The following is a 15068-nucleotide window of genomic DNA, read 5'->3' as shown; positions in this document are numbered from 1 at the left end:
TGCTATCTTCTCATCTAGCGAAAGTATTTAAATAATTTTAACGTTCCGCGGTGCTAATTTAAGGAGTACTTTATAAAATACGTTATGAATTTTTATATTCTTTAGTAGTTTTAGTCGATAAGTGATATCTCCGAGCTTATCTCTAATTCTAAATGGTCCGAGTTTCGTATAGTTTAGCTTCGCGCTTAGTCTCTTCGTTTTAATGTTTTTTCGCAAAAGGTAGACGGGGTCCCCCTTCTCTAGGAGCGGTCCCTCGATTCTTTTTTTATTTACGTATTGTACCATTCTTTTCGTAAGAAATCGTAGGTCTAATTTAAGTTATTCGTATAGTTTCTTTATAGTTAATGCTATATTCTTAGCCCTTAGGTTTAGACTTTCGTCTATAACTTCCTTAAGTCGTAAATGAAATCCGTAGTTAGTAAAGAATGGGCTTATTTCTATTACTAACTTATAATTATTAAAGTAGAATTAAGTAACTAGTAATAGTCTTACCTAGTTTATCTAACTATAATCGACGTACATTCTTAGATATTATTCTAGAGTTTAGTTTATTCTTTCTATTTAATCGTCTATTTAAGAGTAGAACGACGTCGATAGTTTATACTTCGTTATTAGCAATTCTATTAACGCTTTCTAGAATTTTAATATAAAGAGTTTATCTCTATCTATAATAATTTCTCTCGGCATTTCGTAGTTAGTAAAGACTATTCGTAAGAATTTATATACGAATTCTTCTACTATTAATTTCTCGAGGTATGGTCTAAAGTATGAAAACTTCGTTAGTCTATCGTATATCACTAATATACTATCGTAGGTCACTTCCGTGAGAGGTTCTTATGATTTAGATAGTTTCGTAATGAAGTTAAATGTAATAGATGTCCAGGCTTCATCGGGGACTTACAACGGTTTTAGTAGTCCGTAGGGCCTATATCTTACGTACTTCGTCTACGCGCACACTTCGCATTAGTTGATAAATTCTTAGATTTCTTATCTTATATACTTTTAAGGGTCGTGGTGTCGGGTGATGAGCTCAATTATTTTGTCGGCTCCTAGGTGTCTCATTAATAAATCGTTATGGTAATGTTTTATGACTTCTAGACGTATAACCTCGTTATATACTTTATCTACGAAGTGATATTCTATTATATTAATTTTTAGATTGAACCGGTAGTCGTCTCCTTCGAAGATTACTTCTACTACTACGAGTACTAGTTATATATATATAAGATATTCTTCTTCTTATCGTAGTAAGATTAATGAGATTAGCTTTATATTCTTTATATAGTCTAGTCGTTAACTAAGAACATCTACTTAGCCGTTCTCTTTCTCTTTAACGTAGTAAATCCTAAAGTTATGTATAGCGAGTATTTTCGCCCATCGCACTTATCTTCTATTAAGTGTTTTAGTCGTATTTCAATATAAAAGATTCTTATAATCTAAATAGACCTTCACTAGATATTTAGATTCTTCTAAATAAACTCTTCAGTGTCTAAATGCTTTCACTATAGCGAGTAATTCTTTATCGTAAATATCGTAGTGAAGCTCTAGTTCTATTATTTTTCGTGAGAAGTAGGCGACTAGCCTAACCTTCCCATCTTATTCTACCTATGTAAGGATCGTAGCGATCGCGCCGTCTAATACATCCGTCTTAAGGAGTGTCTATAGATCCGGGTTAAAGATCGTAAGAATCGAGGCCTTAGTAAATACTTTCTTAAGATTCTTAATCGCCTATTTAATAAGCTCTATTAAAGTAAAGGTCGCGACTTCTTTCTTTATTAGGTTTATTAAGGGTGTAGTAATTCGCGAATAGTTTCATATAAACTTTCGATAAAAGTTTACGAATCCTAGGAACGCTTATAGTTTCTTTAGTGTAGTTAATTCTAACTATTCTAACACACTTTTAACCTTATTAGGGTTCATCTTAAGTTCTTCTCGGGTGACCATATATTCTAAGAATTTAACACTATCTTTATAGAATTTATATTTTTCTAGTTTAACCGGTAACTAATATTTCTAAAGGGCCTTTAGTACCTTCGTAACGTATTCTATATATTTCTTATAAGTCTTAGAGTAGATTAATATATTATCTAAGTACGCGACATAGAATATATCGAGGTATCTTCTCAGTACATTATTAATTAGTGTCTAGAACGTTGCTAAGGCATTAGTGAGTTCGAATAATATTATACAATACTTAAATAATCCGTATCGGGTTCTAAAGGCTATCTTTCATTCTTCGCCTTCTTTTATACGTATGCGGTAATACGCGTCCCGAATATCGAGTGCCGTAAAGTATTTAGCGCCTCTTAGCCGGTCTTATAGCTCATCGATTCGTAGTAGCGGATAGATATTTTTAATGGTAATATCGTTAAGCTTTCGGTAGTTTATATATAATCGAAGTTTACTATCTTTCTTTAGAGCGAATAGAATCGGATATTCTACTTCCGACTCCGATGATCTAATATAGTCTTTAGCTATATTTTCTTTAAGATACTCTCGTAGAGCGACTTATTTCTTCTTCGATAAGAAGTAAAGAGATCCGAATATAGATTATTTTTCTTCCTAGAGATGTATTTCGTAGTTCTATAGCTTATATTCTAGTAATGCATTAGTTTCTATCCTTTTCTCGAATACTAATTTTAAGTATATATATTATAGTGGGCATTCTATAGTCGTATTATCGAAAACTCGTACCGGTCGCACTTAGATCGTTTTCTTTACGTAGGTTTATACCGCCTCCATCTCTATTTCTGGGGTTTTATTATCGTGGTCGCAATTATCGAACCGCACCTAGAATCTAGCTTAGTCGATAACAGGGTTATGGTATTTTAGCCATGGCATTCCGAGAACTATATCGTATTTTATGTCCATAATATTAAGGTTCAGCCTTTCCTAGTGATCATTAATCGTCAGCTATATCGCTTTTAGCTCGTGCGTAAGTTATATCATAATTATTCCATCGAATCTAGTAATTAAGTCGGATTCTGGCCTTAGAACTTTCTAGTCTTATAGCTTCTCTACTACTCTTATATATACGAGGTTCCCTATATATCCTAAATCTATTAGAATACTAACTTCTTAGTCTTTAAGTATTCCTCTAAGGAATATGGCCCTAGCGTTAGACCTTATAGCCGCATTCACTTTAAGTTTTAACTTTCGTCTTTCTTCTCTAGTTCTAACTAGTGAACTAGGGCGAGGCTACTAGCCATAGACATTAACTCGTACGGCGGTGGATATAGTCTCTTCTCAACGCGCACACTTAACTAGGAGAAGTCCTCTCTATTAGTAACTTAGTTACTTATGTTCTCTATGAAAGATAGTCCCCCAGAACTATATAAGAAGAACTATAGTCTAGGGTCGGCGCCCTAGCTAATTATAACTCTATCCACCACTTCTAACTTCTCCTATTATATTTCTCCTATTGTCGCTCGCTTCCTTAACGACCTCGCTTAAGACTTAACTATAATCTTCGCCTATTCTTCTCGGAAACATTAATTCTTCTTTATGTTCTTTAAACGCTCTACGAAGTTATTTAATTATCTTTCATCTAACCCCTTCGGACTCGAGCCCTTTAACGCCTCTAGATCTCCACTACGCTTCGATTTACGTATAATTATCTTATAGATCTCTAGGGCGATAGTGAAACGATCCTCGATATCGACTTAAGTATTAGATAAGGCCATTTATAAGCGAGCCGTCTCGTAAGTTTCCGCATTAATGATCGCTAGAGAATTCTTAATCATCTAGAGCCCATAACTACTAGTGTTCTACTAAAGATTAGATTTAAGGCGTATTTCCCGGGGTAGAATACTAAAAACGCTATTCTTTAACCATCGAACGAAGAAATCGAGTGCCATCTTAGTCGTATCTAATCTATCTTATGTCGAATTAATGACCGAGTACGACTACGTTATTTCATCGGCTATAAAGATTAGCTAATAGTGCCCTTTATCTATTAAGTCGTCGTTAAAGATAATGAGTCGTCTTATACTATCGTCGACGTTTTCCTAGGCTTTAAATTCCACCGGTGCGTTTACGTTCCTACATTAGTTAATCTAGAAAAGGAACGCGGCGCCTAAGATGATGGTACATCTTATATATAATTCTTTCCGACTTACTATAATTTCCGCATCGATGAAAGACTAATTAACTCATCCGTTATATTCAGAATCTAGTAGGGCGCTCCGAAGAGTACTACTTAAGACATTAATAGCCTTATAGTCGGGATAGCTAGGTAGAACTTAGTAATTTACCGTTCCGAACCTTTCTTCCCACTACTTTATTAATTATTCGAGATTCTTCATAGAATCTTTATAAGGCGCAGCGATTCTTTCTAATTCTTCTAGGTGTAAGGCGATTCCTTTCTCGGCTATATATAGGTAGGCGGATGTATATCGTCTAGATATATATCTAGTAAGTAAGCTTAATGCGTTAATTATCTTTTTAGCTTCGAATTCGTGGTATCGTTGTATATCTTCACGGCTAATTAAGGATATATCTCTTTCGTAGTTCGTCTATCTTATATATTTCTAAATTATTAATTACGTGAATACGACAGAGCTTCTAGAATTCGGAATTAAATTCGATAAGTTATCGGGCGTATCTCTTCCGAGGGAGTATAGTGATGGGACGGCTCCGGAAGAACTAGTAATACGTATTCCTTAGTTTATAAGTTACTATTCGATCTTGATTTCGTAGAAGAGTTCTAAAATTCTCGACTTCTTTACACTTAGGTTATAGCCGGGACTTAGAGCTACGAAGCCTAGACTAGAGGTCATCGTCTATAATCGCGGTCTCTTTATAACGTCTAAGATATTAATCGAATTATTTCTTATTTAATTTATCTATTCGCGACTCCTAAGAATAGAGCGTTCTTCTTTCGATTTCGTAAGCTATATTAAACTTCCTCGTTCTACACTCGTTAAACTAGGCCGTATCGAAAGGGCGCTTTATTATAATCGTATAGAAATTAAAGTAATGAGAGTAGACGTAGTAGGGACCGTAGAAATAGAAGTCTAATCGCCTCGGGTAGTCCGCGTATTCGGACGTCTTACGGAAGTATTAGAAGAATCGATAAGGCCGGCGAAATTCGTAGTTCGAGGTATAGGAAGATTACTAGTACTAGAACGAGTGATGAGTCGATAAACTTCCGAGTCTAAAACGTTCTTAGTAATTAAACCTTACGTGATAAGTAGTACCACTAGCCTAGATTTTTCTTCGGATGTAATTAGATTATCATAGTTTATAGAAAGAACGCCTATCCAGTATAGCCTAGTCGCTTCTATGAATCCGTATCGACTAAGTATCTCTAACTACTCGGGACGATTACGCTTAGCGATTCGCTCATTATCGTTAGATATTTTGCCGTCGAGAACGATCTAAATGTTCTTCGTAACTAGATGCGACGAAGTATTATAGTGTCGATTCTATCGAATTCGGGCTAAACGGGCTATCATTTTATACGAGGCGACTTATAGTAGCCGAAGAGGAATTACGTTATACTAGAGTGAGTGTTTCCGAGCGAATTAATACTAATCTAAGAGTATAGTTACATTCTCTCCGTATAGAATAATTAATTTATTAAAGAATTCTACTAACGTTTAAGTAGGAAGCTTCACGAATTCTCTACGCGGAATGAGAACGTCTCTCTCTTTATACTTATAATTAAAGAGACTTATATTATTTATTCGGCCGTATTTAGAGAGTAGCTTATTATATATCTCTACGCGACGATTTCGTCTATTATTAAACTCTTTCTTTTTAGCGCATAAACTAGAGTATTTTTAAAACTCTACACGAATATTTAGAAGGTCTTTAGTGAGGTCGTAGACTCGTTAGGCTATAAAGTCGCGGATCTCGCCCATTTATCGATATTTTAATTTAAGAGAGCTATAGAAGTCTTTAACTCGATTCGCGTTATTCTAATTTATAGTAGCTATAGCTTCTTCGAGCGTAACTTCTCTAATATAATTTAGATGTTTAATAGTAAAAATAGGCTAATTTTCGACGATTCCGACATTAGGTGCTTAATATCTAGTATCTCTATTAATAGCGGCCATAGAAGTAGAATTTAGGTAAATCATTAAAAGTCTCGATAAAAGTAGTCTAAAATTTCCGAATATCTTAATGGCGTAGTAAATTATTAAGCTAGGAATCTAAGAAGAAAGGAAGAAAAGAAAAAGGTGATTCGGTCTAAACTATCGTCGTCGAAATACTAAACTTAATAATAAAGTTATATAAAGATTTCTAGGCTTACGCTTTTAGAATCTCACTTAGAAAGGTGATTTTAAGAGTAAAGAACGAGTCGAGAGAGTCTAGAATAATTCGAAATAATATAATTAACGGAGAATTAAGTCGTAGAATCGTAATCGAAAGAAAGATTAATAGAAAGGTAAGAACTAAATACTTATATTTATCTTTAGTAGAAGTATATATATCCCGGCGTCTCTATAGTAAAACCCCGATATTTTACGTTTTAGATTATCTCTCCGAACTAATTCCGTACTAAACTCGATCTTCTAGTAATAGTATCGTTATTAATAGTGTTACTAGTATATATCTTCTTCGTTATCTTTAGTCTACACGACTACCTAATTTATCTTATCTATAACTAATCTTTTAATTATCTATAAAGGTCTTACGATATCCTTACTTAGTGAGCGAGAATTCTTAAAGCTCTCGTTCTCTAGCGTTATTACTTTTCGGTGAGAGTATACTTCGGGCCATAATATTCGCTTTATCTTTTAACGTTTTAGGCGGGAACGGCTACCCCGATAGTCGTAAAATTTTAGCTAATTAGCGTACTTTATTTTTCTCTATATAGTATTTAAATAAATTTAGCTAATTAGAGTACGCGCTTACTTTCTTACGTTCGTAGTGTTTTCTTTACGACCTAACGATTTACGATACTTCATTCCCTTCTTTCTTCTTTTTATTAGCGAGGTTCCGAAGCTAATAGAGTCGTAGATTTAGACGTATCGTAGTTCGATTCGAGCGTAAGACTATATTCACCGTCGTTCTCTTTCGTATAAACTTCCCGTAAGCCTTTAAATTTAGAGCGTTACCTCCTTTATCGCTTCGTAATAGTAGAGCGAAAGGAATAGTAACGAACCCTACGTAGTTCATTCTTTAAAAGATTCTTCTAGAATATTTAAATTATTATACTCTCTCCGTATTTAGTCGATTATAGAGGGAATTTCGACTATCACTATTAAGGGTGGCGGTCTCGTCGCTCTATTTCGAAGTCTACGGCTACGGCGTAAGTAGGTTTCTCCCCGCTTCGAGGAAGAGAACTCTACGTCTATGAAATCTTTCGTCTCCGCTAAGTACGACGAATCCGAAGTTATTATTCGTTGTTACTCTTCGTCGTCGGCGAAGTCTCCTAGTGATGAAGGTACATCGGCTAGAAAGTTCGCTAATCTTAAATAGAACCTCTTTAGACGACTAGTAGTATACGTACTACTTAGCCGGGCCTCATTAAGCTCCGCTAATATATACGTACTCTTCTCTTAATTCGCTTCTATAATTTTAAACGGCCTAAACTATCGAAAGACTAATTTCTTTTCTATAGATATATTTATTAATTCTACGATGTTATGACTAAGAATTAATATACTCACTTTAAAGAATCCGAGATATAAACTATATCGCTTATTGAAATATTTCTTCCTAAGTCTTCGCATTCTATTTAGATAAGCTACTATCTCTTCTAGATCTTTACTTCGTCTTTTAAGGGCCCGGGCCCTTATAGTAATTAAGTCTATAGTATCGATAATCTTATCTTAATTCATAATATTCTAGATCGTAATCTTAAGCTTAATCGATAGAATCGGTCTATCTAAGAATTCGATCTCGTATGATGTTATTTCGGTGCCGACTTTAATAGTTATTCGGTCTATCTAAAGAATAGTATAAAGATAGTATATTTATATATCTTCTCCATTCGTTTAGTATATTTTTAAAAGAGTATTTATAATATCTCTATATTCTATCTTTACTTATTTATTTATCTAAGAATAGTAGGCCGAAGTAATCACGCGTTTAATTCTATATTTTTCGGCGAGTTCTTTCATCTATTCCTTATTCTTAGGTCCGCCGTTATACACTAATCTTCTAAATAAGCTATAACGATAGATGATCTCTTCGTATAGAAACTTCGTTACTATTGCACTGTTAATAAATATAATATCTTTAAATTTAATCTAGCCGCTTATATTACTTCGCGCTTTTATAAGATATCTTTTCTCTTAAGATATCGATATTAAGATGTAATCGACACTAATCTACTCCTAGCGTATATCGATTAATATTAGGAACATCTCGTTATATAATCTTCTACTTTCGCGAAACTAACATTCCGAGTAGATCTTAACGAATTTCTTAACGTCCCGATACTAATCTTCCTAGAAATAACGATCGATCACTCGCTAATATATGGCTTCACGTTTAAAATATTTAGTATTATTATATATTACTTCGAGAATTCTCTTCTTCTCGACATTATTATTAATCATCCGTCTACTTAGTCTATTCGCTATTAGTTTTCTAAATAGATAGTCTTCGCGAACGAAGAAGTTCATTAAATTCTTTTATAACTATCGGAAATTCTTATTATTTATTTCGTAAGGACGCTATTAATCTTAAAGATACTTCGTAAGCTACTTCGAATCTTCCGAGTATTCGTCTTCGAAGAGCTAAACTACGCGCGGTGCTACTAAGCTCGCGGATCGATTCCTCGCGCGTACTACTATCGATCGTATTATTGCGAAATCTCGGTAAGTAGCGTTCCATTTAATCGGACGAATATTTTCGCGAACGATTAGCATTCTAGCCTCGATTTAATCGTTAATCTCTTCTTCTCTCTTCGCCTCTTTAAGATCTTCCTCGGTCGAAGAACGACGAGATAGAGTATTCGTAACTATATTTTTCTTACTAGATATATATTATATATTAAAGTCGAATTTACGAATCTAGACTAATTATTAATTAATCACTACTTCTAGTAAATCTATCGATTATCGATTAAGTTAAGTAGCGAGAGTCATTACGTTAGTTTCCACGATAAAGCGTACGATATATAATTATCTTTTAAACTTCTTAAGAACTTTTAGTAATCTCCGAGCTTCTTTCTTAAGAACATCGTATTTTAGCTTAACTTTTACCTACACTTCGCTCTCGTACCTTATAGCTCGGCGCATTCCGATGATCGAGTTAACTTATATAATTACGTCTTCTTATTCTCGGCCGCTCGCGTTAACTATAAGAATAATCTATTCGCCATCCTCACTATAATCTAAGCTAATTAGAGTAGGAGGCGACGATAAAATAAGTTTTAAGGCGCTTATACTTTTATCGTGAACTCTTTTCTAGATCTAAACTATATTCTTTCGGAGTAAGGCGTACAACGATTTAGTAATAATTACGAAATGAAAGATCTAGACACGATAATATACGTAGATTCTAAGAAAGTTACGGAGCTCTAATTAGTTCGTCGGAATAGGTTAGTTTTAAATCTTATCGATTTTCGATTCTTAAGGATGTCGTTTATCTCGATCGTAGACGTACTTAACTACTTCGATTCTATTTATATAGAGCTATAGCTTCTAGTCTATAATCGTAGCGCCGGCCCTTTTAAGATTAGTCAGTACTTCGTCGAGATTCGTTAAATACTCTAATATAAAGCGGCGTATTCCTAGAACTACTTCTTTCTATCCGTAATCGATCTTTAGTTCTTTTACCGCGATATTATCTAAGAATGATCGTGTACGTTCCGGAATTTATTCGTATAAGATACGATTCGTAATACGTACGAACTAGGCCATAGAATTAGTCGTTTCTTAAGGTAATATTACGCATCGAACTAACTCAATGAGTGTATAAATACCCGTAAGATCTCGACTCTTCTTTACGAGCTCTATTTAATCGTATTCGGAAAGCTAGTCTAGGAGGGAAGTCATCTATATCTCTAAGAATTCTTTAGTAAAGTCGTTCGAAGAAGAAGATAAGTTAGCGTTCCTTATTATCACCGAATTAATATTCTAAGTAGTAATCACTAGTCGATATTCCCTAGATTTTTTCTTTTTAACTAGAAAGAAGGGGTTCCTATATGAGTTATAACTAAACTCAAAGAGACGCGACTAAATCTTATCCTTAACTAGCTTAATTACGATCGACTTAAGTACCTTAGAAACTAAAAAACTCTTCGTCTACCATAGAATATACGATATAGTTCGGATTATCTAAGGCGACGCTATATCGTAATGAATTCTTTTAATCTCTTTAATATTCTAGGCTAAAGCGCTTTCCCGGTTATATAGAATTTCTACTAAGACTTTCTTCTTAAGAGATATTAAGTTAGGTCCGATAATTAGCTTTTCTAGGCGCTCCGATGTTAGACGTTCCCCGTAAGGAAATATTGTAAGTCTAGGGTATATCTATTTAGAGAATCGATATAATCGTTCGTTAAACGTAGTTTATTTCTTCGTAATAGTCTTTACTCTTTAGTTTAGTAATTCTCCGGGTGTTAAGCCGTTCTATCGATCGATATTTATAAGCTTTACCTTATTAGCTTTTCTCTTATAGAGGGTATTAATTTAAGCTTTCAACGGCCGCTTAGATCTAAGACGTTTATGTCGCTATTTATTTTCTAGGTCTTATCTTAAGGCTTCGTCGTTAACTAGTCTCGACGATCTCACGAATTACTCATCATTCTATACGTCGAAAGATCTAGCTAAGAACTATAGCTCCTAGAGGTCGTCGTCGCTCATCACGAAAGGATTCGTTACCGAGATTAGATTATCGTCCTAGTCTATCTTAAAGTCGAGAGCTAGCGTTCTAGATTTCTTCTAAGCTCTTATTAACGCGAGTACGGGCTTCTTCATCGTCTTATACTTACCTAGCCTTTTAAAGAGGCTAAGTATATAAGCTCGAATATCGTAGATATATCTCGATCTTTATCGAAGTTAGAAGTAGTCTGTGCGACTATTTATACTCTCTTATCGACGTAGCTATTCGTTAAACTTATAATGTAAGTATTCTCGTTCTTTTCCTAGACTAATCCTTAAGCTATCTTCTAAAATGGTCTTCCTAAGATAAAACGGTACGTTGGGTCTATAGTATTCGTTATATAGATATTTATTAAGACCTCGATCTTAGCGATGCTAACTATAAAATCTTTAATTATTCTTATAAACTTTTCTTAGTCGCCGTTAAAGTCTACGACGTCGTGAATGAACTTAGCTTTTCGCATATATTAAGATAGTCCCATCTCTTTAACTAGAGCGAGAGTCATTAGATTAATCTCGGCTTTAGTATCTAGTAAGGAGTCTTTATATCGATCTCTTATCTTTATAGATAGATAGGGACACTCACTATAGTATAGCCTTAGGCGAATTAGGCGATTCACTAATAAATTTATTTATATTATACCGACTTTAGTAGTAGATTTCCCTTTCGCTTACGTAAGTCTTACGCCGCTATCTCTCGGGATATAGTCCTAATAAACGGGCTCTTACTTATCTTCGTCGTAATGCTAATATTTACGGGAGAACCACTCGTCCCGAATCTCCTTTATCGATAATAAGTCCCCTATTCGAATTAAGATCTCTTAGTTTAATAAGTGATTTACGATCTTTCCGACACTATTTAGATCCTATAATAATATCTTTCGAAGAGGCCTAGGCCTAGATAGTTCGTATATAGTCTCTTTTATAGTTCGGGGACGTAATAATATCTAACGAGACTAGGAGAACTCTAATAAATCTCTCATCATAGTATTCTAGAAGGTCGGGTTATATAACCGCTCATTCTATACATTATATAGGGAAATTCTCGGCCTCTAATTAATCGAGCTAATCGAATCTAACGAATTATCTACGATTCCGTTATATATAATTTCTTTATTAGATCTCGTTCGTCGCGTTATATATCGTCTCGATCCTTCTACCGAAGATTCGTAAGCTCTAATTCGAGAGTATTTCGCTTACGTATATTCGTCTTATTAGGAAGCTAAGCGCTTTTCTAGAATATCTACGTAAGCTTTACTCTAGAGCTAGTTTACACGAATTCCTTTTAGATCTATAGTATTCGAGATACGAAAATTATCTTTAGAGTTATCTAGAACAGCGTAATTAGATCTCGATTCGGCTATATAAACGATACTTAATTTCGCTTCTAGTAGCGTAGAATTAGGATCTTATATATTATAAAGTCATTCGAACGTAACTCTCGAATTCTTATTGATCTCTCGCGTAATTCATTCTAATCTTTCTATCTTTATCTCTCTCGTAGGAATTAGTAGAGTAGATAAAGAACGATCTTAATCTCGGAACTTTCTAAGAGCGATTCTATATTTCGAATTAAGATATAACGCTCTCATTACTTTTTAATATATTTACTAAGGATCATCTCGTAGTACGTATCTCGACTAATTATAAAGAAAGTAATTCTCTTTAGAATTACTTAAGTTCGAACTTCGTCGACCTAGCTATCTACCGTAGTACTACGACGTTTCTTCGAATCGAACCGAACGATTCTAGGACTACTATTCGCGCGAGGGCTAGATCGCTTCCTAAGAAATACTCTTTAATATCTTAATTAATCGAGTTATAAAGTCTAAAGTAATAGCGTCTCGCGTCTAGATCGATAGTATTAGTACTCCCATTAAACGAAATAATTTCTTTATCGATTAGTTATTTCTCTTAGAGATAGAAGGTCGATTTACTAGCGACGAAGCATTCTTATCGAACTTCGTTTTACTATCCGTACGATCGTTACGACGACGTTATTCTTACGATTCTTTCTTTCGAACGACTAAGAGTCGAGTCTCCCTTTCGTACGCTAGTTCTTAGAACTTCTCGTTAAGTACTCCTTACGTAAATTTCTTATTTTTATTATTAATATTCTATAGTTCTTTTATCTAATTCTAGTATTTCTAAAAGTTCGAATTCTCTAGCTTTCGATTTATTAAATTCTATTTCTTTCGAATCTTATCTATATAAGTCTTTAGTAATTTTAATAAAAGAAAACGATAGTAAGTATAGTTAATCTCGGCTCCGATTTTAATTAGATAAGTTATAGTCTTACGAAATTAACGAAGATATAGCTCTAGACTTTAAGACTTCTTTCGTCGATGCTTCGCGAGTATCTAAAGATATTAAATACTTATTATTCACTATACTTCGTTTCGATCTTTATATTTATCTAAGATCTTCTCTTTAAACTTTTTCTACTTTATTACGTTATACTTAGCGAGCTCTTTATAGCGTTCTTTCTCTACTTTAAATATAAAGCGAATAGATCTATAAATACGTTCTTTACTTAATATAATCTAGTTATATTTATATAGTTCTTTAAACTTCTCGAAGAAAGAGATAGCGTTCTTTCTATTAAAGTATAGAAGATTATTACTCTTATTTAAGCTCTAAAATATTTTCCTTATTAATATTACGGTAGAAGAGACGTATAACGATTATATCGTCGAATTTAGCGTCGATAGATCTTATAAATTAATACTCGATATCGTAGAAGGCCCTAGCTTTTCTTTACTATTCGATTCTTCCGTAGACGATATTTTCCTTTATTAAATCGTTCTCACTTCTTCTCTTATAATCGAAATAGTGTAAAATCTTAATGACGAAACTAAAAGATCTAGATATTTTATTATTTTTAGTACTTTTATTATTATTTTATTATTATTTTATTATTATTTTATTATTATTTCTTCTCTTCTTCTCTTTATCTCTTCATCGACTTTCTCGTCGAGCTTCTTTCTTATCTTTACTAATAATTTTTATTAAAATTCTAGATTTACTTCTCGATTAGTAGCGCTTTAACTTCGCTTATTTTAGCGAGTTTAGTCTAACCGCTTATTTTTATTATTTCTTAAGTAGATTCGCGTTCTTCGACTCCTCCTAAGCTTCTTAAGTTAGGAGTTTTTAGGGTTAAACGTATTCCTATATTTCTAGGAGATACTTCTCTCCCATTTCTTCTAGGTAGTCTAAATAGTCGTTAAGTCGTTGGTCTTCACCCCATATAGTGATAGTAAATATACATAGCTAGTAATTCTAAAAGGCACCCCGAGCAGCGGTCTCTATGAATAGCCAGCGTAAATCGCTCCGTATAGCGGGATAGACTTACTCAGTTAGTGATCTAAATAGTACACCCTGCGCAGCGGTTCTATATGTATGGCTAGTTTCTCTAGATTCAGTTAGATAGGTAGGTAGGCAATTCTTTAGTTCTGTTAGTCCAGTAAGCAGTTTAGTTTAGTTGTTTTTCGTAATTTTCTCCCACCGCTCGTAGAGAGACACCCATCTGTAAGTATTCGCCGAAGATCTTGTTGGTGGCACCATTAAACTGGGGCGAGACTACTAGCCATGGGCATTAACTCGTACGGCGGTGGGTATGGTCTCTTCTCAACGCGCACACTCAACTAGGGGAAGTTCTCTCTGTTGGTAACTTGGTTGCTTATGTTTTCTATGAAAGATAGTCCCTCAGAACTATATAAGAAGAACCATAGTCTAGGGTCGGCGCCCCAGCCAATCATAACTCTGTCCACCACTTCTAACTTCTCCCATTACAACAGCAAAGGGGTCAAGACACTAAACGGGGGAGGAACGTATAAGAGCCGTACCCTCTCCCCTTTTCTGCCCAAAGCCTCTTTAAGGCTTTGAGTCTCTGTGAATACGCTGAGTATACAAAGGATATTACTATTAGATACTTTCATCGATCCGTCTACTCCGAATCGCCTTCTCTTACACTGTGATCGAAGATTCTTAAAAACAAACGAGTGTTGCAGTGTCCAAAAGGTCCATTAAATAGTCTATTCAGGCTAGTCGAACAAAAATATGGGGCTAATTCAATGCCGCTCCCAAAATGGTGTCGACCCACATAGAACATTACGTTGTTTAGTCATGGCAAACCTAACTGCTTCGGCCGTGTGAGTCTTACGGATTCTGTCATAATCTAGCTAGCCGCGCGGGAAGAGGTCGCAATGACCAGTTTAGTTGGTGGCAATAGGCCTTTTTTTTCTATCTGTCCTCCAACCGAAAGAGAGTTAGAGGAACTCGAAC

This window comes from Cladophialophora bantiana (assembly GCF_000835475.1).
Source record: "Cladophialophora bantiana CBS 173.52 unplaced genomic scaffold supercont1.2, whole genome shotgun sequence".
Lineage (NCBI taxonomy): Eukaryota > Fungi > Ascomycota > Eurotiomycetes > Chaetothyriales > Herpotrichiellaceae > Cladophialophora > Cladophialophora bantiana.
This window is presented reverse-complemented; position numbering follows the sequence as displayed.